This window comes from Rhinoderma darwinii, chromosome 1, assembly GCF_050947455.1.
Source record: "Rhinoderma darwinii isolate aRhiDar2 chromosome 1, aRhiDar2.hap1, whole genome shotgun sequence".
NCBI classification, from domain to species: domain Eukaryota; kingdom Metazoa; phylum Chordata; class Amphibia; order Anura; family Rhinodermatidae; genus Rhinoderma; species Rhinoderma darwinii.
The window spans coordinates 487,596,747-487,623,853 of NC_134687.1; the positions used below are offsets into that span (position 1 = coordinate 487,596,747).

The 27,107-nt window shown below is 44.4% G+C and overlaps 1 protein-coding gene across 2 annotated transcripts in view; it reads left to right on the forward strand.

Moving 5' to 3' along the window:
* Positions 1-27,107, forward strand: part of WSCD2 (WSC domain containing 2) — a 465,220-nt gene that overhangs the window by 304,742 nt on the left and 133,371 nt on the right. Inside the window, exon 1 of one of the 2 annotated variants that reach the window (XM_075835162.1) lies at positions 16,265-16,358. The exons of the other annotated variant lie outside the window; for it this stretch is intronic. The gene's annotated coding sequence lies outside the window, so the exon portion shown is untranslated. Of the gene's footprint in view, positions 1-16,264; positions 16,359-27,107 lie in introns of those variants that run through there. 2 annotated transcript variants of the gene reach the window in all.

The following is a 27,107-nucleotide window of genomic DNA, read 5'->3' on the forward strand; positions in this document are numbered from 1 at the left end:
CCGTTGTAGTCGTATTGTCCCATGTGAGCCTGAGACAAAACTTTATCCTATCAGGTGTCTGTCAGGTTAGATGACATAGTTTTGTCCAATGTGACCAATGCAGCCTGTGATTGATTGCAGCAGTAACAGGACAAAACTAAGTCATCTAACCTGCCGGCCTCCTGGTAGGACGTAGCATTGTTCCATGTGATTGCTGCAGCCTGTGATTGGCTGCAGCGATCACATTGACAATAAAACATAATCTCAGGAGGCCAGCAGGGACACGTCGCTATGGGAGACCAGGGGAGGTGGTAAGTATGGTATTTTTTTTAATTTCCTCTTTTTCCCTCTTTTTTTTTAGATAATCTGCAATTTGACATTTTGTGCGCCGCAAGCCTCAAAAGTTTTAGATTTCAGTGAATCTAAAACTTTTAGGAAATTCAGACCGAATGCGACTCGTGCCGAATCGGTTCACTCATCTCTATATGTCAGTTTTCATCCAATGCTTTTCTCAGTTCCTCACTAATAACCTTATTTTTCTAAGGGTATGTGCACACACAAACTCAAAAACGTCTGAAAATATGTAGCTGTTTTTAAGGGAAAACAGCTCCTGACTTTCTGAAGCTTTTTCATCAAAGTCACGTTTTTCGCAATGTTTTTAACAGCCGTTTTTGGAGTTGTTTTTCTATAGAGTCTATGAAAAATGGCTCCAAAAACGTCCCAAGAAGTGACATGCACTTCTTTTTCGTGGGCGTCTTTTTACGTGCCGTCTTTGGAAAACGACGCGAAAAAAAAACGCCCAAACAGAACGCCGTATTTCCCATTGAAATCAATGGTGGATGTTTGGAGGCGTTCTGCTTCCGTTTTTTCAGCCATTTTTCGAGGCGTAAACGCCCCGAAATATGCCTGAAACACTCTGTGTGAACATACCCTTAGAATGTAGTTAGGTAGAGAACAATTTTTTTATCATTTGCGGTAATCTATATATAATCTCTATAATTTTTTATATATAATTATTGTGAATGTCTCCAGCTCACCAGATGTTATAACTTAGTTCACCTAATATATAACAGTATATATTGTTAAATTATATTTATTATATTAATTTCATTTATATTAGATCATAAGAAGTTTCAGTTGTAATAGACGTATATAAAAAAGGAAACCACTTCTCGGCATAATAAAATAAAACAATTTATTTAGTAACAAATATTTTCTTTACAAAGAATAGGATATACTGGTACATTTTTACTTTTTACTTTTACTTTACTATAAATGCCATATTTCAGAGATATTTTATCCTGACCTCTTACCATTATTGTTCAATGATCTTCTTCAAGCAAAACCACAGTACTGACAGATGAGTCACAGACAGAGGAAAAGTAATAGGCATTTCTCCAGTGTTTCTAGCCACTATAATACTATATCTTCCATAAAATAGATTTTAATGGCTATTTTACAGTCTCTATTTTTGTTTTTAAAGTTTATCCAGCTTTTAAAATTGTCTGAGGCGGAATAAGGTATATCACCACATGTTATCAGATATGTGAAAGATTCTGCGAAAACATTATTTCAAATCTGCTAGTCTTAAAATTAGAAACATTTAGCAGTGTATGACAAATAACATAAAACATATATGAAATACTTACACTTTCTAGTGTTCTTAATAAGGTGCTGCTTATTAAGGGTACTTAATTATTCTAACATCCAAATAGTACACTGCCTTGGTATCTAAAGAGAACCAATATAAATGCAGAACCTTTAGGGCCATGTTTACACGGCGCATTTTTTTGCCGCAGATTTCGCTGCAAAATTCCACCTTCCATTAACTTCAATGAGAGTTGGACGCTTCTTTTTCCGACTAGCTGATTTTTTCATCTAGAGGGGAAAAAAAAGCGTCCTGCCCGATCCTCGGGCGGACTACATCCTAACTTTCCATTGTAGTCAACGGGAGTATGAAACTTCTTGCTGACGACAGGAATAATTCCATGGCGAATTTTGCAGAGCGTCCCGCCACGCATAACCTGCTATGTCAAGTGACCCTAATAGGTTATGCTGGAGCTTCCATGATTGTCTTACACTTGCTTTCATATGAGAAGTATTGTTAAAAAAGGCTTTAAGAAATTGCCGAAAGCCCAAAGCTATATTCAGGGATGACTACTTTGTTAATATGGTGAAGGTATAAGTGATAATATTAAACAAGTGTCAATTGCTGAAGAAGCATATCCATGAGGCAGCATAGAAGGATAGTCAATTATCTGATTGGACAGTGTCGCAGCCATAGTAACACGTCCCCTTGCCAGTACACGCCCCGTTGACTGTTCAGGGGGTTATTTAAATATCGGGTGCCAAATATACCTGCACCGATATATAAATAACGGAGGGAGGTAGAAAAAAAATGTTAAGTGCCCCAGGGTTTGTGCAGCCCTCCCCATTACATGCTGCACTCAGCTGCACATGTATGGGGAGGTGAAAGGTTCTCTTTAAAGTTCTTAAAATGTATTTGTAGTTGAATTATCATTGTGAAGTAGGAAGTAGGGGCTGGATCCCAGGATGGCACTTTCGAATTGCTGTGCCTGAATAGTCCCCCAGCAAAAATCCATTAAGAATAAGCAACAATCTATTATAAAACACCCATTGCTTTGAATTTGGAAATGCAAAGCTCAAGTTAAGGCATGTGAATTATGACAAAATCAGGAATGTCTCATTGGATCACCCACTATAAACTTACATCAAACTTACAGCCTTATAAAAACTAAATTCTATTTGTCAATGTGCCTAGCCTTAAGTTGCTCTTGAATGCTCTTCCCCACCTATCTTCTTATATATCTAAGGCTCTGTTCACATTTGAGGCCTACATTTAGTGTACACATTTGGAAAACATATCCATAGGGCTCCAGTTACCCGTCGGAGGTGAAAAGAGTGTCCTTTTGGCCTATGTCGGGCTAGTATACTTTGGTATATCTAGAGGTGTCAGCTGAAGCTCCCAGGCCCCAATGCAAAATCTGTAACATCCCCCCCCCCCACCTGCAATGTGCCATTCATTATACTGATATCTTCTTATGTACCAGCTGCAACTGCTACCTCTGCACCCCCTATATCTACTCTGCTGGATATACTTTTTCTTTTGCTGTATAAAAAAGTGTGGTCTACTATGTTTTTCTATGCAGAGGCACACCACAAAAAACCATACCAGGCTGTTTTTTTTTTTTAACATGGGAAAAGTTGCATTTTTAGATTCTTCTGTCAGAGGTATACTTCAGGCAAAACCCCCTTTTAAACATCTGATGAAAGGCAAAGGCGTAATGTGAACAGAGCCATACTCTATAGATTTTTGTGACTGTAAGCCTCTGTGATTGAATCCCATTCAAATTGTTTTACAAGCTGGAGAAGGAAAGGTGATGCAATGTGCCTTCAAGTGAGATTAATAACAACTGAGCATTCATTTATATATGAAATAAATACATGTACCGCCCTAGGTTTATTTATTTTTCATTTTTTTTCTTTATTCCCATTCTTCTTTTGTAAATTCCAGCTTTACATCGTCATATAATATCACTTGTCCCCAATAAAATTATCTATATTGGAACCAAAGTTTTGACACAGCCTCGCTAGATGTTACATAACTTGCATTAATGTTTTTCATCTTAGGTCAGGTTAGATTTACTGTAGGTGTAGAACTTACTGTATGTAGCCTATGTGCCATGTGGTATTGTAAATGCTTGGAAGAAATAAATGTTGTGTGGCATGGTCTTGTGATGAGATGAAGTAAGTGTAGACAAGACTAAAGCAAACCATATTTCCATTGTAAGTTTCCTTCCGTTCTCACCATCTTCATCCCACTGGAACGGACCATATATTCTGTGTATATATGATGATAAATGAGCTGACACATGGAAAAAGACTATAATCAAACTTGGAAAAGGGATTTTGAGGGTGGACTACTGTATTGCTAAAAATGTCAGTGAAACAGCCTTTCTCAATATATTACACAGTTGAATGAACATTTTTGGTCTGAAAAGTGGAATTCCAGACAGCGGTAATTTCCATGCAAGCTTTCCAATGCACTTTACAGTTCTCCAAAATATGTAATTTCCAAACCTTAAAACAGATTATTGTCTTTCTCTTTTTTTCATTACCTGAAAAAGTAACAAACCAATACACTCTACCAACTGAACTATAGTTGTGCTCATGTGTAAAGCAGGCAAAGCTTGAATGCACAATATGCAATATTATCACAATTTGTCAGAAATCCTTCTTCTCTCCAGACGGTGTAGACAAGTTAACATTTAGTACCTGTCTAGATAAAAGAAACTCAATTAGGTGTCTAAGGCAGAAAGATGTGACATGGCTGATAAACTCAATTCATTTTCTTGTGTTGTTAATGTAAAGAAGAAGACTGTTCAGTTGAAAGTGGTCTTTTATAAATATGCAATGCATTCGGAAAGACTTCAGACCCTTTAATTTTTTTCACATTTTGTTTTGCTGAGGTCTTGTGCTCAAGTTTTCCCCCATCATTCTGCACTCAATACACCATAATGGTGAAGTGATAAGAGACATTTAGACATTTTTTAAAATTTATTAAAAATAAAAAAATAAAATTGCGCATGGACATAAGTATTCAGACCCTTTGCTATGACACTTGTATTTTGGCTCTGGGGGGCTCCCATTTCTCTAGATCATCTTTGAAATGTTTCTACACCTTGATTGGACTCCACCTTTGGTAAATTCATTTGATTGGACATGATTTGGAAAGACACATCCCTGTCTATATAAGGTCTCACAGATAACAATGCATATCAGAGCAAAAACCAAGCCATGAGAAGAAAAGAACTGCCTGTAGAGGTCAGAAACATGATTGTGTGGAAGCACAGATCTGGAGAAGGATACAAAAAAAAATTCTGCTGCACTGAAAGTTCCCACGAGCACAGTGGCCTCTATAATTCTTAAATGGAAGAAGTTTGGAACAACAAGGACCCTTCGTAGTGCTGGCCACCTCACCAAACTAAGTAATCGGGAAAGATGGGCCTTGGTAAGAGAGACTATCAAACTAGTCACTCTAGCTGAGCTCCAAAGATCCTGTGTGTACATGGGAGAAACTTCCAGAAGGTCAATCATCACTGCAGCACTCCACCTGTCACGAAGCGGGTTTGTGGACCCACTAGGCCGTACCGCCATAGCGGGGAGGCAGCTGGCCAAACAACAGGGAACCCCAGCAATACAATGTCCCACACAAGGGTACCTGAATAGTCCAGACAGTGGCCGCAGCTCTGGTACAGATGGAGATGGGCGCAGCAGGTAACGCCAAATGTGGCGGATGACACAGGTGCCGCAGGTTGCGCCAGACATGGCGAATTCCTCCGGACGTGGCAGATGACACAGGTCATGGCAGATGACACAGGACGTGGCGGATGGCACAGAAGCCGCAGGTTGCACCAGACGTGGCGAATTCCTCCGGACATTGCAGAAGACACAGGACGTGACACGAGTCCAACACTTATAGGCACAGGAAGAAGAACAGCACGGGATACAGGAACAGGTAACAAGGCACGGGTAACAACTGGAATGGGAAACACTAAGGGATCATTTGCAAGACAGACTTGGGATAACTTTCAACACTCAGGCAAGGATCAGAAGGTCTGGGGCCATCTTATAGACCAGGAAATCATACGGGACACAGCAGAAGGGAGCAGAAGTGATCGCTGGTGTCTCCTAGGAAGGAGATGGGGGCCAGCGCTCATGGATCCATGGCTGCGGGCGTCGGGAGGTGAGTAAACCCGACAGCCCGTGGACATGGACGCTACACCACCAATCTGGGATTTATGTCAGAGTGGCCAGAAAGTAGCCTCTCCTCCGTAAATGACACATGAAAGCCCGCCTGGAGTTTGCAAAAAATCACCTAAACGACTCTCAGACTGTGAGAAACAAAATTATGTGGTCTGATGAAACCAAGATTGAACTTTTTGGCCTCAATTCTATGCGTCATGTCTGGAGGAAACCTGGCACTACTCATAACTTTCCCAATGCCATTCCTACAGTGAAGCATGGTGGTTGCAGCATCATGCTATGGGGGTGGTTTTAAGCGCCTGGGACAGGAAGACTGGTCAGGGTTGAGGGAAAGATGAATGGAGCAAAGTACAGAGATATTCTTAACGATGACTTATTCCAGAGTGCTCTGGACCTCAGAATGGGCCGAAGGTTTACCTTCCAATAAGACAATGACCCTAAGCACACAGCCAAGACAACACAGGAGTGGCTTGTGGACAACTCTGTGAATGTCCTTGAGTGGCCCAGCGAGAACAGTGAAGAATGGCAGAATATCCCCAAATCCAGGTGTGCAAAGCTTGTGGCATCATACCCAAGAAGACTGGAGGCTGTTATCACTGCCAAAGGTGCTTCAACTAAATACTGAGTAAAGGGTCTGAATACTTATGTCAATGCAACATTTTAGTTTTTCCTTTTCAATAAATGGGCAAAGATTACTAACATTCTGATTTCACTTTGTCACTACGGGGTATTGAGTGCAGGATGATTTTAGCACAAGACCTCAACATAACAAAAAGTGAAAAAATTTAAAGGGTCTGAAGACTTTCTGAATTCATTCTATCTGTCCACAGAACAAATTATTGATTTCAATGGGAAAAATGGTGTTCTGTTACGATGGGCTGTTTTTTTACCCGGCCGTTTTGAAAAACGATCTCGAAAAAGAAGTGCAGGTCACTTCTTGGACGTTTTTGGAGACGTTTTTCATAGACTTTATAGAAAAACAGCTCCAAAAACGGCAGTAAAAAACGCTACGAAAATCGCGAGTTGCCCAAAAAACGTCTGAATATCAGGAGCTGTTTTCCCTTCAAAACAGCTCCATATTTTCAGATGTTTTTGAGTTTGCGTGTGAACATTCCCTTAGGGCAGTGGCGGATTATCATTAGCCCATAGCCACCCGAACCCCCTCATGCCCAGTGGCATCGCTAGCCCTGGAGGGAGCCCCGATGCCAGGACCGCACCTGTCATGAGACGAGGGGAGCTTCGCTCCTACTTAGCAGCCGTGGTCTGTGTTGCTTTAGAAGCTCCCCCTCCAGCCCCCCTTCCCTGCTCTAAACATCTCTCCTCCTGCAGCTAGCAGTCGGGACATGGGGGAGGGGAGACTGTCGGCGGGCTCTGTGTCGGGCTGTGAGCAGGAGAAGAGCTGCAGTGAAGACTCACAAATATCCTACATAAAAGGTAAGTGCATGTGTGTTTACAATGTGTACTTTATATGTGTATAATGTGCATACTCGTGTGTGTACTTTATATGTGTATAATGTGCATACTCGTGTGTGTTTACAGTATGTACTTTATATTTGTATAATGTGCATACTCGTGTGTGTTTACAGTGTGTACTTTATATGTGTATAATGTGCATAGTCGTGTGTGTTTACAGTGTGTACTTTATATGTTTATAATGTGCATACTCGTGTGTATAATGTGCATACTCGTGTGTGTACTTTATATGTGTAAAGGATCTGCCAGGCACTGCTTCAGGGTTAACTCCCAGAATTAATCAGTCAACACCTGAGTGTACATCCCTGAGACAGACACCAGCTTCCTCCACTCAGGCTGGCAGGCTTAGGAGTGGGAGAGCCTATCGCAACCTGGCCAGACTCAGCTAGCTCCCGCCCTCGGTCTATTTAAGCCTGCTCTTCCTGTCCATCTGTGCTTGTGAATTCTTTCCTTGAGGTTTCCTGGCCCAGCAACAGCTCCTGCTACTTTTTGATCCTGCTCCATACAGACCCTGGCTTACCGACTACTCTTCTGCTTTTCGCTTTGTACCTCGCACTCTCCTGGCTTGACTCGGCTCGTTCACTACTCTGTTGCTCACGGTGTTTCCGCGAGCAACTGCCCATTTCCCTTGCTTGTGTTCCCTTGTTTGTTTGTCGTGTTTGTCATGCACTTACTGAGCGCAGGGACCGCCGCCCAGTTGTACCCCGTCGTCTAGGGCGGGTCGTTGCAAGTAGGCAGGGACAGAGTGGCGGGTAGATTAGGGCTCACTTGTCCGTTTCCCAACCCCCCCCCACCATTACAAATTCACAAGCCCTATACCTAGTCTACCCTGGTCCCTGACACCATTATGGAACCCCGTGAAACCCTGGCTCAGCAAATGCAGGGTCTCTCCCTACAGGTCCAGGCCCTGGCTCAGAGGGTCAACCAGCCTGATGCTACCTTGGTAGTTCCCCTCACCGCACCCCTTGAACCCCACCTCAAGTTGCCCGACCGGTTCTCAGGTGACCGGAGGGCTTTTCTCTCCTTTCGGGAGAGTTGTAAGCTTTACTTTCGCTTAAAGCCTCACTCCTCAGGTTCTGAGAGCCAGCGGGTGGGTATAATTATGTCCCGGCTCCAGGAAGGGCCCCAAGAGTGGGCCTTCTCCTTGGCTCCTGGCGCCCCTGAACTTTCCTCCGTTGACCTTTTCTTTTCTGCCCTCGGACTTATTTATGACGAGACTGACAGAACTGCCTTTGCCGAGAGTCAGCTGGTGACCTTACGTCAGGGTAAGAGACCTGTTGAGGAGTATTGCTCTGACTTTCGGAAGTGGTGCGTAGCTTCTCGGTGGAATGACCCTGCCTTAAGGTGCCAGTTTAGGTTGGGTCTGTCGAACGCCCTGAAAGACCTGCTAGTTAGCTATCCCTCTTCTGACTCCTTAGACCAGGTTATGGCTTTAGTGGTACGACTTGACCGACGTCTCAGGGAACGACAACGTGAACGTTTATGTGTTTTTTCCTCCGACTCCCCCATGATGCCTCCCGAAGTCCCGTTGCTTCGTTTCTCCCCTAAAGACTCAGAAATACCTATGCAACTCGGGGCCTCCGTGTCCCCTCAACAACGTAGAGAATTCCGCAGGAAGAATGGTCTCTGCTTCTACTGTGGGGATGTCAAGCATCAAGTAAACAACTGTCCCAAGCGTAAGAATGCTGCCAGAGAGCTCCCGCGTCTAAGTGATCATCGGGGAGGTCACTTGGGCGCACAGGTATTTCCCGTAAATATGAAACGTACTAAGATATTGCTTCCCTTTCAGGTCTCGTTTGGTGGTAGGTCTGCTACCGGCAGTGCCTTCGTGGATTCAGGGTCCTCTACTAATATCATGTCTGTGGAATTTGCTATGTCTCTCGCTATGCCTCTGATTGATTTGCCTAAACCTGTCCCGGTAGTGGGTATCGACTCCACTCCTCTTGCTAATGGTTATTTTACACAGCATACCCCTGTTTTTGAACTCCTTGTTGGCTCCATGCATTTGGAGCAGTGCTCTGTACTATTGATGCAGGGATTATCGTACGATTTGGTTCTAGGTCTTCCCTGGTTGCAGTTGCATAATCCCACGTTTGACTGGAATACTGGGAGCTAACCAAATGGGGTAATGAATGTTGTACGTCATGTTTTTCTGTTAATTCTATTTCTCCCCCTAAGGAGGTGAATACGCTACCCGAGTTTGTTCAGGACTTCGCTGATGTTTTCTCTAAAGAGGCCTCCGAAGTATTACCGCCTCATAGAGAATACGATTGCGCTATCGAATTGGTACCAGGAGCTAAGCTTCCTAAGGGTAGAATATTTAACCTTTCTTGTCCCGAACGTGAAGCCATGAGGGAGTATATCCAGGAATCCCTGGCCAAGGGTTACATTCGTCCCTCTTCTTCTCCGGTAGGTGCTGGCTTCTTCTTCGTAGGGAAGAAGGATGGGGGTCTTAGGCCATGCATTGACTACCGTGGCCTGAATAAGGTCACGGTAAGGAACCAGTATCCCCTTCCTTTGATTCCTGATCTCTTTAATCAGGTTCAGGGGGCCCAATGGTTCTCTAAATTGGATCTACGGGGGGCGTATAACCTTATTCGCATCAAAGAGGGGGATGAGTGGAAGACTGCGTTTAACACGCCCGAAGGCCATTTCGAATACCTCGTCATGCCCTTTGGGTTGTGCAATGCCCCTGCGGTCTTCCAGAACTTCATAAATGAGATTTTGAGAAATTACCTGGGGATATTTCTTGTAGTGTACCTTGATGACATATTGGTGTTTTCCAGGGACTGGTCCTCCCACATAGAGCATGTCAGGAAAGTGCTCCAGGTCCTTCGAGAAAACAAACTGTTTGCCAAAATCGAAAAATGTGTATTTGGGGTACAGGAGATACCATTTTTAGGTCAAATCCTCACTCCTCATGAATTCCGCATGGACCCTGCCAAGGTTCAGGCTGTGGCTGAATGGGTCCAACCTGCCTCCCTGAAAGCGCTACAGTGTTTTTTGGGGTTCGCTAACTATTACAGGAGATTTATTGCTAACTTCTCGGTCGTCGCTAAGCCTCTTACGGACCTCACTCGCAAGGGTGCTGATGTCCTCCATTGGCCCCCTGAGGCCGTCCAGGCTTTTGAGACCCTCAAGAAGTGCTTTATCTCGGCCCCCGTGCTGGTTCAGCCCAACCAAAGGGAGCCATTTATTGTGGAGGTTGACGCGTCCGAGGTGGGAGTGGGGGCCGTCTTGTCCCAGGGTACCAGCTCCCTCACCCATCTCCGCCCCTGTGCTTACTTTTCTAGGAAGTTTTCGCCCACGGAGTGTAACTATGATATTGGCAACCGCGAACTTTTAGCCATTAAATGGGCATTTGAAGAGTGGCGCCACTTCCTGGAGGGGGCTAGGCACCAGGTAACGGTCCTTACCGACCACAAGAATCTGGTTTTCCTAGAATCTGCCCGGAGGCTAAACCCGAGACAAGCTCGATGGGCGTTGTTTTTTACCAGATTCAATTTTTTGGTTACCTATAGGGCCGGGTCTAAAAATATTAAGGCGGATGCACTGTCGCGTAGCTTCATGGCCAGCCCTCCTTCGGAGGAAGATCCTGTTTGTATTTTGCCTCCAGGTATAGTCATTTCCTCTATCGAGTCCGATTTAGTCTCTGAAATTGCTGCTGATCAAGGTTCAGCTCCTGGGAACCTTCCTGAGAACAAGCTGTTTGTTCCCCTGCAATTCCGGCTAAGGGTACTTAGGGAAAATCACGACTCCGCACTATCTGGCCATCCAGGCATCCTGGGTACCAAACACCTCATTACCAGAAATTATTGGTGGCCTGGTTTGCCTAAAGACGTTAAGGCCTACGTCGCCGCCTGTGAGGTTTGTGCCAGGTCCAAGACTCCCAGGTCCCGACCAGCGGGCTTACTGCGTTCGTTGCCCATTCCCCAGAGACCTTGGACACATATCTCCATGGATTTTATCACCGATTTGCCTCCATCCCAAGGCAAGTCGGTGGTGTGGGTGGTGGTAGACCGCTTCAGTAAAATGTGCCACTTTGTGCCCCTCAAGAAACTACCCAACGCCAAGACGTTGGCTACCTTGTTTATCAAACACATCCTGCGTCTCCATGGGGTCCCCGTCAATATTGTTTCTGACAGAGGGGTACAATTTGTTTCATTGTTTTGGAGAGCCTTCTGTAATAAGTTGGGGATTGATCTGTCCTTCTCCTCTGCCTTCCATCCTGAAACCAATGGCCAAACGGAGAGGACTAATCAGTCTCTAGAACAATACTTAAGATGTTTTGTCTCTGACTGTCAATTTGATTGGGTTTCTTTCATTCCCCTCGCCGAATTTTCCCTTAATAACCGGGTCAGTAACTCGTCAGGGGTCTCTCCCTTTTTCTGTAATTTTGGGTTTAATCCACGGTTCTCCTCCGTTTCACCTGGTTGTTCCAACAATCCCGAGGTGGAGGTCGTTCATCGGGATCTGTGCACAGTCTGGGCCCAGGTTCAGAAGAACCTAGAGGCGTCCCAGAGCATACAGAAGGCTCAGGCCGATAGAAGACGTTCTGCTAACCCCCTGTTTGTGGTCGGGGATCTGGTGTGGTTGTCATCCAGGAACTTGCGTCTCAAGGTTCCGTCCAAAAAGTTTGCTCCCCGGTTTATTGGGCCGTATAAGGTCATTGAGGTCCTCAGTCCTGTCTCTTTCCGGCTGGAGTTACCCCCGTCTTTTCGTATACACAACGTGTTTCATGCCTCCCTCCTGAAACGCTGCTCCCCGTCCTTGGCCCCCTCGAGGAAACCTCCTGTTCCCGTCCTCACCCCTGAGGGGGTGGAATTTGAGGTGGCCAGGATCGTGGACAGCAAGATGGTCCAAGGCTCCCTCCAGTACCTGGTCCATTGGAGAGGATACGGGCCCGAGGAGAGGACTTGGGTACCCGCCCGGGATGTTCACGCTGGGGTATTGGTCAGGAGGTTCCACCTGCGTTTCCCCAGTAAGCCAGGTCCACTTAGAAAGGGTCCGGTGGCCCCTCATAAAAGGGGGGGTACTGTAAAGGATCTGCCAGGCACTGCTTCAGGGTTAACTCCCAGAATTAATCAGTCAACACCTGAGTGTACATCCCTGAGACAGACACCAGCTTCCTCCACTCAGGCTGGCAGGCTTAGGAGTGGGAGAGCCTATCGCAACCTGGCCAGACTCAGCTAGCTCCCGCCCTCGGTCTATTTAAGCCTGCTCTTCCTGTCCATCTGTGCTTGTGAATTCTTTCCTTGAGGTTTCCTGGCCCAGCAACAGCTCCTGCTACTTTTTGATCCTGCTCCATACAGACCCTGGCTTACCGACTACTCTTCTGCTTTTCGCTTTGTACCTCGCACTCTCCTGGCTTGACTCGGCTCGTTCACTACTCTGTTGCTCACGGTGTTTCCGCGAGCAACTGCCTATTTCCCTTGCTTGTGTTCCCTTGTTTGTTTGTCGTGTTTGTCATGCACTTACTGAGCGCAGGGACCGCCGCCCAGTTGTACCCCGTCGTCTAGGGCGGGTCGTTGCAAGTAGGCAGGGACAGAGTGGCGGGTAGATTAGGGCTCACTTGTCCGTTTCCCAACCCCCCCCCACCATTACAATATGTGTATAATGTGCATACTCGTGTGTGTACTTTATATGTGTATAATGTGCATACTCGTGTGTACTTTATATGTGTATAATGTGCATACTCGTGTGTACGTGCGCGTGTGTATATATATATTTCTGCAGCAATTCCGCAGAAACTAGCAGAAATTTTGCTGCAGAAAATGGTGCGGATTTTGCTGCGTTTTTCTCAATGTTGGGGGATGGTGACGTCTCCTCTGAAAAAACGCAGCAATTCTGTCCACTTTCCGCAGCAGGAATTGACATGCTGCAGTACGAGAAATACGCACCGCAGGACAAAATGTCTGGTCGCAAATTTTACGCAGCATCTGGATGAGATTTGGTAACTCTCACTCACTTTGCTGCTACCGTATTCTGCGTATTTTCCGGGCGGAAAATACGCAGCAATCCTGTTAAGTGTGGACAAGCCCTAATACAGTAGCAGCAGAGTAGATTAGATGTGAACAATTCTCCTCCACACGCTGCGTAAATGATAATTGGGGGAAAAAATAGCTCAGAAATTGACCTGCGGTGCGGTTTTTTATTCCGCAGCATGTCAATTGTATTTGCGTAAACGCTACTCATTTGTTTCGGGTTTTCCCCATTTAATTCAATGGGGAGGTAAAACCTGCAACAGATAGCAGATGTTATGTAAAAACGCAATTTAGAAAAAATAAAAATCTTATACTTGCCCAGAATTCTGTTTCTTCGTCCGGGCCGGCCTCCTGGGATGACATTTCACCCCATGTGACCGCTGCAGCCAATCACAGACCAATCACAGGCTGCAGCAGTCATATGGGATAAAATGTCATCCCAGGGCTGCAGTGTAGCGACGCTGTGCAGCACTATATACAAGGGGGGAGCGCTGTGTGGCACTATATATAAGGGGGAGTGCTGTGTGATGCTATCTATAGGGGGCTGTGTGATGCTATCTATAGGGGGCTGTGTGACGCTCTCTACAGGGGGTTGTGTGTGTGTGTGGCTCTATCTACAGGGTGTGTGTGCGTGGCTCCATCTACAGGGGGGTGTGCGTGGCTCCATCTACAGGGGGGTGTGCGTGGCTCCATCTACAGGGGTGTGAGTGGCTCTATCTACAGGGGTGTGTGTGTGTGTGTGTGTATGTGGCTCTATCTACAGGGGTGTGTGTGTGGCTCTATCTACAGGGTGGGTGTGTGTGGCTCTATCTACAGGGGGGTGTGTGTGGCTCTATCTACAGGGGGGGTGTGTGTGGCTCTATCTACAGGGGTGCGTGTGTGTGTGTGTGTGTGTGTGTGTGTGTGTGTGTGTGTGTGTGACTCTATCTACAGGGGGGTGTGTGTGTGGCTCTAGCTACAGGGGTTGTGTGTGTGGCGCTGTCTACATGGGGGGTTGGCGCTGCACAGTGTGATACTGTCAGTATGTAGGGACACAGCCCTGTGAAAGGGAAATCGTAACACCCATTTGTTAATGCTTGTGCAAAGAGGTAGTGTTAGCTATAGTTACGGCGCGGCAGGGTGGCGGTGGAGAAGGGGGGCCCAAGTTTGGGTAACAGCCCAGGGCCCATGGTCTTCTTAATCCGCCACTGCCTTAGGGTATATGATTATTGATGGGTATCTCATGCTTAGGACCCCATCTAAGAAGCAGAGTGGTCAGTCACTATCAATGAGCGACTCTTACTCTGGTAGGCTTGACCTGTCCATGATTTAAACAACCAGGATAAAATACTACAGGGAAAATGTATGGCCAGTCATAGCTTCCCCCAGTGATCACAACTGATCTCCGGGGTTTACTGAATTTACGTAACACAAGGATCATACCATTACATGATAAAAGTACATATCATACAATTTATAATTAAGAATATAAGTAACAGATTTGATTTATTTAGACACCATAATATGTCTAATACAAAACCTACAAAAAGGCCAGCTTTACACACATTTACTTTCAAGCATTTTCCATAGTGCTTTTTTACAAGGTGGCAGTTTTTTTTAATTTAAAACTTGTTTTTTTCTGACGGTTTTCAAGTCCTATAGAAGAACATATGGGAAAAACGCCAAAAAAAGCGGCATGAAAAATGCAGCAAATGCTGTGTGTGAATCCAGCTTATGCTAGATAACTCCAGCATGGGCAAATGACCTTACTGAATGCATTGATATTCGGAAAGCCTGTGAGGTATATTGCATAAGGGGAGAGATTCACTACGATGCCTACACCTTAATTAATTTACAACTATTCTTATAGACAATATTATCATACAATAACACTGTATAAACTATATTTCTCCACTTTTGTGTGTTAAACGGGTTGTCCAGGATCAGAACAACATGACTGCTTTCTTCCAAAAACAGCACCACACCTGTACACACTTTGTATGAAGTATTGCAGCTCAGCCCCATATATTTCAATGGAGTTGAGCTACAATACCACAAACAACCTGTGGACAGGTGTGGCTCTGTTTTAGAAAAAAAAACAGTCATGTCTTTCAAACTATGTCCAACCTGTTTAAGTTCTCCTATCCTTTGACCAATTCGCTATAGATTTAAAAGCAAGAATAAATGTTTCTCAAAGAAGGGCTTTAGCATAGTGATTGTAATCTTCCTCTCTAAGAAACCCTAAAGATATGTTTTCCATGGGGCGGATACGCTGTTTAGCAGTGTATCCGACCCAGAACCCGCCGGTTTAACTGCAATGGCCAGCCGACCAAAAAAAAGGCCTACACTCACCTTTCCAGGTGCTGCCGTAGCAATGCGTCCATGCTCCTCTGGCTGCTTTCTGTACAGCTAACCTTCTCCACTCAGTAAGGAAATCACAAACACCATGAGAGTCTAGCTTTCTGCCAATGACTTTACTCCATAGCACCAGTTCAAAACTGCTAGGGAAGTGAGCTTACTGTCATCTTGGATGTCAAGGTGTCCATTGTCACCCACTGGGAACATGTAAGGAGAGTGTGGTGGGAGCAGAACAGCAATGGGCCATTCTTCCATCCTTTTTCAGTGCAATTGTGTGGCCTGTCTATTTGGCCTATTATACAGCTGGTTTTCCTGTCCTCAATCCATAACTATATGGGGTGCAGGGGTAGCAGTCATACCCAGGCCTTGGTGCCACCAGAGTTATAAATGGCACATGGTAGGTGGGGAGCCCTGTTAAAGATTTGTCATTGGGGCCCAGAAGTCACATCTCTGGTCACAGTGACTGTTGAAGCAAGTTGGTAGTGATGAGTATACTGTGCATGTAATTACTACTCCAGGTGAATTTCTGAAGTTCCCTCACGTGAAGCCCAGGCCGGGCTTTACCCCAGAATGTTTTATTTTTATAATAATTAATTAATTAATTAATTACATATGTGCACGCTGGCCCTTTAAGGCCGGGAACAAGTGTGCGTGCGCCCTCTCACTGACATTGCAGGACAGAGCAGCTGGATGCGCTGATGTCTCCTGGTAAGGAGACGTTGGCCAGAAGAGGAAGATCTGCGGTCGTGGCCGTCAACAGGTAAGGGGAGGCGGCGGTCCCCGACCGCGTCCATTACAGTAAGTAGAACTGCATACTTCTTCATAGTTGTTTTCTAATATCCTGGGAAATCTGTATTTCAAGTCAAACAGCATGTTTAGATTTGCTGAGAGATTTCCCGTGTAACTATAACAGAGGAAATTCTCTTCTGACTAATATATTTTATATCGCAATTCTGTTTAATCTGTGTTATCAGATATGTATATATTGTGTAACTGCAGGAACTCTCATACACCACGGATAACTGTTACTGCTGTATACTGGTGTCTTTAGATTACACAGACGAGACTGCTGTGGTAAATCATGACCTGCATGGAGGTGTTTATCACTCAGGAAAGAGATTTACTAGTTTACTTAAAGGGATTTTCCCATCTATGACAATTATGCCATATCCACAGGATATGCCATAAAAATCGGATTGATGCGGGTCACACCTCTGGGACCCACACCTATCTCTAGAACGGGGCCCCCTAAACCCTGTTCTACCTTACTCGGCTCCCGCTGCCTCCGGGCCACATCCTGGTTGGGAGTTACGGAAACAGCCGAGCTCACTGAGCTACGCTGTTTCCGTAACTCCCATAGAAGTGAATGGGAGTTACAGAAACAGCGTAGCACGGTCAGCTACGCTGTTTCCATAGCTACTGAGTTCCGGATACAGCGTAGCTCGCCGTGCTATGCTGTTTCAATAACTCCCATTTCTATGGGAGTTACGGAAACAGTGTAGCTCAGCGAGCACTCGGCTGTTTCCGTAAATCCCGACCACCTAACGAGAAAGTGGCTGGGAGGGAGATGAGCCGAGTAAGCTAGAACGGGGTTTAGGGGGCCCCGTTCTAGAGATAAGTCCAGGTCCCAGAGGTGTGACCCGCATCTATGAGACTTTTATGGCATATCCTGTGAATATGCCATAAATGTTCAAGATGGGAAAACCCCTTTAAAGCATCTTCACTTCACCTGTCTCCTACTCATATAGGTAAACTTCAGCTGTGGGACCCAGCACAAGGTGCCTGGAAGGGGCCATGCAATATGTGAATCCCTTTCAGGCTCAGAAATGAGGAGAGGAAGCTGGGTCATTTTCAATATGGAGAAACATCACAAAAAGGGATTTTCCCTGCTGGTTTATCTTTGTACTTCAAATTATTAAAAGAAAAAAAGCAGGGCACCTGGAAAGGGCTGTGCTATATGTAAATCTCTATCAAGCTCTAAATATGAGGAGAGTTGAAACACAATGGACACTGTCATAAGGGTCTAATTTCCCACACAAACGTGTTTAAATAGCTGTATTGTCAGCCCTCAGAACAGGATTATCATTGCAGTGCACATTGTGACTAATAATATGTGACTGCAGTTAGTGACAGACTTTGCATCACTGATATGGGACTGCAGCTGATGAGACAGACCCTGCATTTCTGAAAATATGTGACTGCAGCTGGTGAGACAGACCCTGCCCCTCTGATATGTGAATATAGCTGGTGAGACAGACCCTGCACCTCTGATATGTGAATATACAGTAGCTCATGAGACAAACCCTGCAGCTCTGATAATATGTGACTGCAGCTGGTGAGACAGACCCTGCACCTTTGATATGTGAATATACAGTAGCTTGTGTGACAAACCCTGCACCTCAGATAATATGATGTGGCTGCAGCTGGTGAGACAGATCCTGCACCTTTGATATGTGAATATAGGTGGTGAGACACACCCTGCACCTCTGATATGTGACTGCAGCTGGTGAGACTGAACCTGCACCTCTGATATGTGAATATACAGTAGCTCATGAGACAAACCCTGCACCTCTGATAATATGTGACTGCAGCTGGTGAGACAGACCCTGCACCTTTGATATGTGAATATACAGTAGCTTGTGTGACAAACCCTGCACCTGTGAATATAGGTGGTGAGACAGACCCTGCACCTCTGATATGTGACTGCAGCTGGTGAGACTGAACCTGCACCTCTGATAATATGAGATTGCAGACTCTTTACATGTTATACATGTCAATATTGGGAAGACCAGAAGATTTGAAGGGAAATATCCTGAGTTTGTTTCATATGATAGATGCCTTTATTTTAAGGCAATAACGCTGGATTCTGTGAATGGAGCATTTGCTCCACTATTGGTTCATAACATATAAATACTTCAAAAGCTTGTTTAAACTGAGTTATTTCTTCTCTGAGGCAAATTAAACAATTGCTTCCTTATTTATCTATAGCCAATAGATTACCTCACATATTATAAGAGTCTGACTCCATTCAGCTATGTGTGGTAACAGATTTCTTAACACATAGCTGCCACACCAGTAGGGGCAGTGAAGAAAAAATTATAATGGTCCAGAGTAGCCTTGTAACAAAGTCCACATATGTGAGAGCTTTTGTTAAATGCTTCTTAGATTTTCATGTTCATGCTAATTGCTCCTCACATTGAGCCAGATCTTGGTCCATTATTGTAGACGGTTGTCTCTAGTGATTTTCTCTACAATCACTGTAATATTCAGTTGCAGCATCCTATTTCTGTAATTTTGTGTTTCAAAATGCAAATAGCTTAGAGTGGATGAGTCTCAAGCCTTTAAAATCTCACAAGCGCCGAAACGGTTGTGTTCTCACTTTACTAAGCAAAATGCACTAGAATTACATCACGAACTGAACCATAAAATGCAGTACATGGCGTGCGCCAAATTACCTTCTTCTACCTTGACAGTTTTAAAAAGTATAAAAGAGAAAGACTCGGCTAAGAGCCGTCTTTTAATGCACTAAATATATTCAGAATTGCTGCAGATTACTAGTTTATATGTACGCCGGCCATGAGGTGGCATGAAGAAGAAACGTGTCTAACAGGTCTAGAAGGTTGCACCAAATCTGTTTTGCAGGATTCTAATAAATTTGCCAAAATATGCACCATTTAGACATTATTAATAAATCTTACCCAATGAGCAGAGGTATCATTTAAGGGAGATCCTGCAAAGGCATGACGGAAAAAATTATGGCTGTTGATACGGCATTGCATATGTAGCAAAAGTACTTCTTAGATGGTACAATAGCTCAGTGGTTAGCATTTCTGCCTTGCCTGTGTTGCACCTTTTTCCTTTCCAATTTTGGCAAGCACTGGAGATGCTGTTATGGTTTGAATGGTCCCTCACATAACTGGGAGTAATGATCCCTTTATTGCATTTAATGCTTAAGACACAAATCATAGCCTTATTACCTAATCAGACTCCCGTTTGACTTAACAACACCCTCTATATTTGTCTTGGATCATAAAGGGCACCTAAGTCTCATTGATGCAAGTTTTACCTTGAATTGGTTGAGGAAACAATTAGGATTTTTACAATACCCTTTTTAATGCGACATCAGACTCTTTTTTTCCACAGGACTGGATTTTGTGATGTTCTCCACTAAGACATTCTAATGTAAATGAATGGCAAGATACAAAGTCAATTTACTACCCTGGAAAGCGGTTGGCTTTTCTTGGTTACTTGGCTCAGAAAGGTACATATGAAACGCCCTGTACAAGTTGCCTTTCTATTGCGTCTGAAATTTATCCTGGTAGACTAGACATCTGCCAACGGCTCTGGCAAAGACAGGTCTATGTTACAGGTAACAAATTCACACCATGTTGTCTTGAAAAAGTATAACCTCTAGGAAACATGGTGGTGATGATGATGTCCCCACAAACACATCAGATCAGGTACCATCCTCGGTAGTGAAATACAATCTTAAGACAATTTGTTGTCAGGGGCACAATCAGTTATGTTTTGGTTCTTGATGACCCTCCTGTCTAATCTGCTATTTTATCAATGGCTAATATTTACCAAAATATAATTGGTTCTGGTAAAGGAGATAGAATTATTATAAATATAACTGACTCTGGTACAAGATCTAGGGTATGTTCACACGCTTAGCAAAAAACGTCTGAAAATACAGAGCTGTTTTCAAGGGAAAACAGCTCCTGTTTTTCAGCCGTTTTTTAATCAAACTCGCGTTTTTTGCAGCATTTTTTATGGCCGTTTTTGGAGCTGTTTTTCTATAGTCAATGAAAAACGGCTCCAAAAATGACTCAAGAAGTGACCTGCACTTCTTTTTTGCAGTTTTTTTTTTATGCGGCCGTTTTTCAAAACGGCCGTGTAAAAAAAACGCCCCGTTGGAACAGAACGCCGTATTTCCCATTGTAATCAATGGGCAGATGTTTGGAGCCATTCTGCTTCCGATTTTTCAGCCGTTTTCCGTGCGTTTACATCCCGATAAACGTCCGAAAATAAGCCGTGTGAACATACCCTTAGTACTATTATAACACTTGTGGCTTTTTCGGACCTGACTAACCTAAAATTAGGCAGACAAAATCAAGGGGTTTGAATCCAGCGCTGTAGAGGGTAAAACGGAAACTTGTTCCAAGTTTACTGGTAGTAAAATTAAAAGGTCCAAAGGAATGGAGTCCTGGTGTGCAGGAAGGAGTTTCAGTCCGGTCGTAGAGCCTACGCTTTTCAAACGTGTTAGACGTCCTTAATCATGGCTGTTATATATATATTTGCTTATACACCTGTTAATGCATCAGTACATTAAAGCTTAGTCTGAAGTTCAGTACTATATACTGCACCCAACTCAAATTATAGTTTTCAGCACTTCTCGACTTTCCTTAAAATATCCTTCTCGGCAAAGGTTTCAATGGCAAGCAGCCAATTATCCCTCATACAGGGAGGAACAACCCCATTGGTATTAGGTTACCTGAATAATTCCTATTTCGTGTTGAAAGTATTAAAGGGGTTATCTGGGTTATTATCCTTAGGATAGGTCATCAATGTTAGATCGGTGGGGGTCCGGCTGTCAGTACCCCCGCTGATTAGCTGTCTGAAGGGGCTGTGGTGCTCGTACGAGTGCCACAGCCTCTTCATTGTTTACATGGTTCTTCTCTCTGTTCGTACTTGCACGCGCCGTTAAATTTGTAGTGGCCGTGCAAGGTATTGCACCACTGTCCCATTCACTTAAAGGAACAGTGTCATGATTTTTTTTTAAATTTAATTTATGTGTTTTTATTTCATAAAATATTATATTGACTTTATTTAATTTTTCACACACAAAGTATTTTTTTATTGACATTTTCTTACTGTACTGGGGGCTGCCATGTTTTATTTAATTTGTGTTTGTGTCTGTTATCGACAAATACACAGATGAAATTCGGCAGCACAGGGCACAAGACACAATGAATGGGAGCCGTACATTGCGTCTGCTATCTGGCTCTGTACTGCGCAGACGCAGGTCAGAGTCACACAGCAGAGAAGCTGGCTTGTAGGGAGATAGCAGGCGCCATCATGAAGACCGGCTGCACTGCAGGTAAGGTGTGTGTGTGTGTCTCTGTCTGTCCCTCTCTCTGTCTCACAGACCCCCGCTCTCGTGACCCCCGGCTTTCCATTCCCGACGACCCCCCCCCCGATGACCGAACCCCCCCGCGCCCCCCCTCGATGCATTCCCCCCCCGACACCCCCACCTGTCGTTAGATGTATTGTCAGTGTGGATGGTTTGCGGACTGTGATCGGGTGAGGAGGTGAGGTATCCGTCAGCAGGAGGTCGGGGAGGAAACTGTCAGCAGCAGATGGTTATTCCTATCACAGAGTGGTGTGACAGTCTCCTCTACTGCGGAGGAGACTGTCAGCAAGATTGTATGGGAACGATGGAGGAACTTGTTGTCATTTGCTAAATTGTGCGGCCATAAAGAGTGTATTAATTCATGGCCGCATGATTTTTCAGATAAAGGGGTGGTTTACCCGCATTACCGTGCGGCCACTAACAGGCTATTTGACAGCCGCACCGAACATGGTGCCGGCGCAGTTGTTGGCCCCGTTGTGACCGTGTCAGGGCCACTCCGTGTGGCCTTACCCTTAGGAGGCTAGTCGCCGGTACCCATCAGCTGTTGCTAGTTGGCTGTCCTTTCCCAAGAGAAAATATAGTTTGCAGATCATAGATTCCTGCAGTCTCTCTTGCATCAGCCTTTCGTTTACACACAAAAACAGCAGAGTCAGTTATCCTTTTATGTTTCCTCCCAGCCGCTTGTGTGGTCTGTGACTGAATGTCAATCTGTTCACCTTTCAGATCACTGATATCAGATTCAGAGCACTTCTGACAAAGCACGGCTTGTCGGCTTTCTACCTGTGATGTCACCTTGTCCCTTGCTAGGTTTAATTACCTGGAAATTATAGAAATGCTGCACTTATTTTTCAGTTAAACTACAGAATATGTTATCAGAGTCTGTAATGCAGAATATGAACAGGCTTTTTGCCCTTGATATCCTGAAATATCATAATTGTCTGATCCACTTATATAATGAACAATAAAAACATTTCATTTTCTGTTTTACCTTGTACTAAGCGCTGTACGCATTTAATAGGTTTGCACATTTTTTATAACGTATTGTAAACGATGGAGTGAGTCATACAGTACATGTCTTTGAGATTTGTCTTCATGAATTTATGCATCACTTTGGTGAATACTGTTCGAACTGGGTTATATTTGCTCAAGGCATCCACTTTTAAGGGTTTGTTTTACAGAACTGACAGCCAGTTTTTATTTTTTTGATTGTTGCATCATGTACGGTTCTGTAAAAAACTATTTCCAATTTCTTTTAGTTGTGCATATTTTTCGCACTTGAATGTTTCAGATCATCAAACTACTTTTAGAGTATGAACACACACAGCGTATTCAGGACAGATACGCTGCGTATCCGCCTTGAACACCACAGGGGATATCATCCGAAAAATTGCACCACATTGTGGTGCGCTTTTCCAGCGAAATTTCCTTTGCGTAAAGCAGCAATGGAAAATTTAAAAAAACGTTCATACTTACCCCCCCTCCTTCTCTGCGCGTAGTCCAGCCTCCTGGGATGATGTTGCAGGCCATGTGACCGCTGCAGCCTGTGATTGGCTGCAGCGGTCACATGAGATGAAACTTCATCCCAGAAGGCCGGACTGGAGAAGGAGCAGGGAACTCTGGGTAAGTATACTTTTTTTTTTTTCTTACTTTCGATTTTTGAGATTTGTTGAAATCTCATTCACACTGATGCTACTGTAAGGCTGGATTCACACGAGCATGTTCGGTCCATAAAGGACGGAACGTATTTCAGCCGCAAGTTCCGGACCGAACAGACTGCAGGGAGCCGGGCTCCTAGCATCATAGTTATGTACGACGCTAGGAGTCCCTGCCTCGCTGCCGGACAACTGTCCCGTACTGTAATCATGTTTTCAGTACGGGACAGTAGTTCCATGGAGAGGCAGGGACTCCTAGCGTCGTACATAACTATGATGCTAGGAGTCCGGCTCCCTGCAGTGTGTTCGGTCCGGGTCTTGCGGCCGAAATACGTTCCGTCCATTACGGACGGAACATACTCGTGTGAATCCAGCCTAATACACTGCGGATTTTCTGCAATTAGGCATAATTTAGACGAGCGTAATATACGCGCGTGCTTTACACGCATGTCGTACGCACCTATATTAGGCTATGGGGCAGTGCAGACAGTCCGTGAGTTTTGCGCAGCGTGAGTCCGCTACGTAAAACTCACGACATGTTCTATATTTCTGCGTTTTTTGCGCATCACGCACCCATTGAAGTCAATGGGTGCGTGAAAACCACGCAGGTCGCACAGAAGCACTTCCGTGCGAACTGCGTGGTTCGCGCAACAGCTGTCATTCTCTGACTGTAAACAGAAAAGCACCACGTGCTTTTCTGTTTACAAACATCCAAACGGAGTGTCAAAATGATGGCGGCTGCGAGAAAATCTTGCAGCCGCGCATCATACACTGATGACACACGTAGCTGTTAAGTGCCTTTTGCGCACGCAAAACGCCGCGTTTTTTGCGTGCGCAAAACGCACACGCTCGTGTAAATCAGACCTTAATCTGTTGCGGAAAATCCGCAGTGTTTACGCTGTGTGTGTTTGTACCCAAAATATTAGACAAAGATTACCCACAAAATGATCAGAAGCACACGAGCAACTCCACCTCTGAATGGCTCAAAAGATAGGTTTTGGAGTGGCCGAGTCAAAGTCCTTAATTGAATTCCATTGAGATGCTGTGTCAAGATCCTAAACGGGCAGTTCATAAATCGAATACCCTCCAATATAAAGAAATTAAAACAATTCTACAAAGAGGAGTGGCACAAAATTTTTCACGGTGATGTAAAAGATATCCTAGTTATCGCAAATGTTTGATTGTGGTTGTTACTGCCACAGGTGGCACAACCAATTATTAGTTTTAGTGGGGCAATTACTTTTTCACATTTGTGACATTGAATACATCTTTATCCTCAATAAATATGACAAATTAGTAATAGAAGAAATCAGGTGGAAGGCAAATAGTTTTTCACAGCACTGTAACTCACTGCACACCTTTGTCACACGCCTACATTTGTTACAAATTTATAGATTTTGATATTTTCAGTCTTGTAATATTTTGATGCCATTTAGTGGCAGTATAGTATGCAACTGCCTATTTTTTATTTTATAGTAAGCACAGGAGATACTAAACATGACTCTTGCCCACAGGTTATTAATGGCAGATGGGTTTGAAGGGAAGGAAGGTGTGGTGTGAATATTAATTCTGAGCCTGATGCTGAGAGAATGTATTACAAACTAGAGCTTTTGCAGAATAGTCTAATTTATTTTTATATGTTTTTTGTTTTTTTTCGTTTTTACAATAAAATAGCATTAGAATGGAACATTAATGGGTTGGTGTCTTTTTTTCAATAGAGGGGCAGATTTACTATTGGTTTTACACCAGAATCCTGGTCTGAGTTGCACCTTTTTTTTGGTGCAAATCATTTTAGACAAATTTATCAATAAAATGTGCTGAAAAGAACAGTTGTTTGCGATTCGCCTGACAAAGTCTGTAGCTTAGCGGAAGAAGCGGCGTTGCCCCAAAATTTTGGACTAAAATTAGCCAACCAAGAGGTGGTATAAAGTTAGACAGAAGTGTCTACAGATGCACCAAATTTATCATTTAGCAAGAGCCTCTGCGATAAATTTGGTGTAGCTAGTCTAATTCTGAACTGTCTGAATTTAACCCCTTGTGGGGGGGGGGGGAAGTATGGAGCGTTTTCACGGACTGAGCCTACGGGTGTCAGCTGTGTATTTCAGCTGACACCTCACACTAACTGCTGGGATTGTAGATGGTGATGATTCTGGCCGTTTAACCACTTAGATGTCACAGTCAATAGCAAACGTGGCATCTAAGCGATTAGAGAGAGGGGGGCCCGTCCGACAACCAGTCGTCCCCCCACCCACAACGCTATTCCTTTTTCAAGTCCCCTAGGACGACAAAAAAAAAAAAGTAAAAATAGGGGCGAAGTTTGAGGTAGTAACTTATAGCGGATATATATTCCAGCTCATAGCTGCCATAGATTTAAATTTCTGGTGCACAGACAGCCAGAGATTTATTAAGAGGAGTGTGTATCTTATTAAATTAGGCACATTTTACTCTAGTACTCTTTATCTTAAAGGGGTTTTCCACTACCGGACAACTGATGACCTATCCACCGGATAGGTTATCAGTATATGATAGTTCAGAGACCGACATTGACCGATCAGCTGCTCCGACTGCCTCCGGGCACCAGACCGGATGTCCATGCTGGAAGCAGTTGGCTCAGGTCACAGAATAGCGGGCAAACTGCAGTACTGCAGCTCTGCTGCTATTCAATGTACGAAGCCAACTGCTTCCGGCTCCGTATACTGCATAGTGTGCAATGACATACGGTGCCCATAGGCAGCCGGAGCAGCTGATCGGTGAGGGGTCCGGGTGTCGGACCACCCGCACCGATGATATGCTGATGACCTATCCGGTGAATAGGTCATCAGTTGTTCGTAACTGGAAAACCCCTTTAAGACTGGCGTTTATAATGCCAGTCTTTATAAATTCCCCCCAATAAGTAGGGGACAGAAAAAAGGGAGTAGGATCAGAGTACACAGGGTTTGTTTATAGTCTGTTGTTTGTAGTCTGTAACCATAGCGACACATATGTCTACATAGGGGCAGTAGAAACTAAATAGGAGACATTTACTTAAGATTGTCTGCAAAGTTGCTTCATTTTTATTTTGCATACATTGTAACAATAAAAACAAATTGGTTTCAAATGTGTACATAACCGTTAAGAATTTTTAGTTGCTGTAATTTATTAGTATGTAATTAATTACTTTCACACATGTTCACAATACATTTAATTATACTATGTAATCTATTTTGTTTGTGTAGTCTTCAAAGCAGGGGCGTAACTAGGAAAGACTGGGCCCCATAAAAAACTCTTGACCGGGTTCCCCCCCGGGTGCCACAAGCAGCCCCCTTATAAATAGTGCCCCCTGTAGAATGTGCCATAGAGCCCCCCTGTAGACAGTGCTATATAGACCCACCTATAGACTGTGTCACACCCCATTTGTAGATAGCGCCCCCACCTCCCCCTTGTAGATAGTGCCATACAGCCCCCTATAGATATCGCCATAAAGCCCCCACTGAATATAGCGCTATACAGCTCCCACTGTATATAGTGCCACACAGCCCCCTCCCTTGTATGTAGTGCCACACAGCCCTCCCTTAGTAGAAAGTGCAGCACAGCCCCCCTTTGTAGATAGTGCCACACACAGACCTCGTAACATGCCCGGCCATTCAGTGCTAATGAATGTATTTGGCTGTCGCTAGCACTGGGGCCCTCTCCGGTGCTAGCGACGCCTACGGGCATGAGAGGGCCTGTGTCACCCGGCCCATACTTGTTGGTGGCTCAGCAGCGCGGGCCCCATAGTAGCGG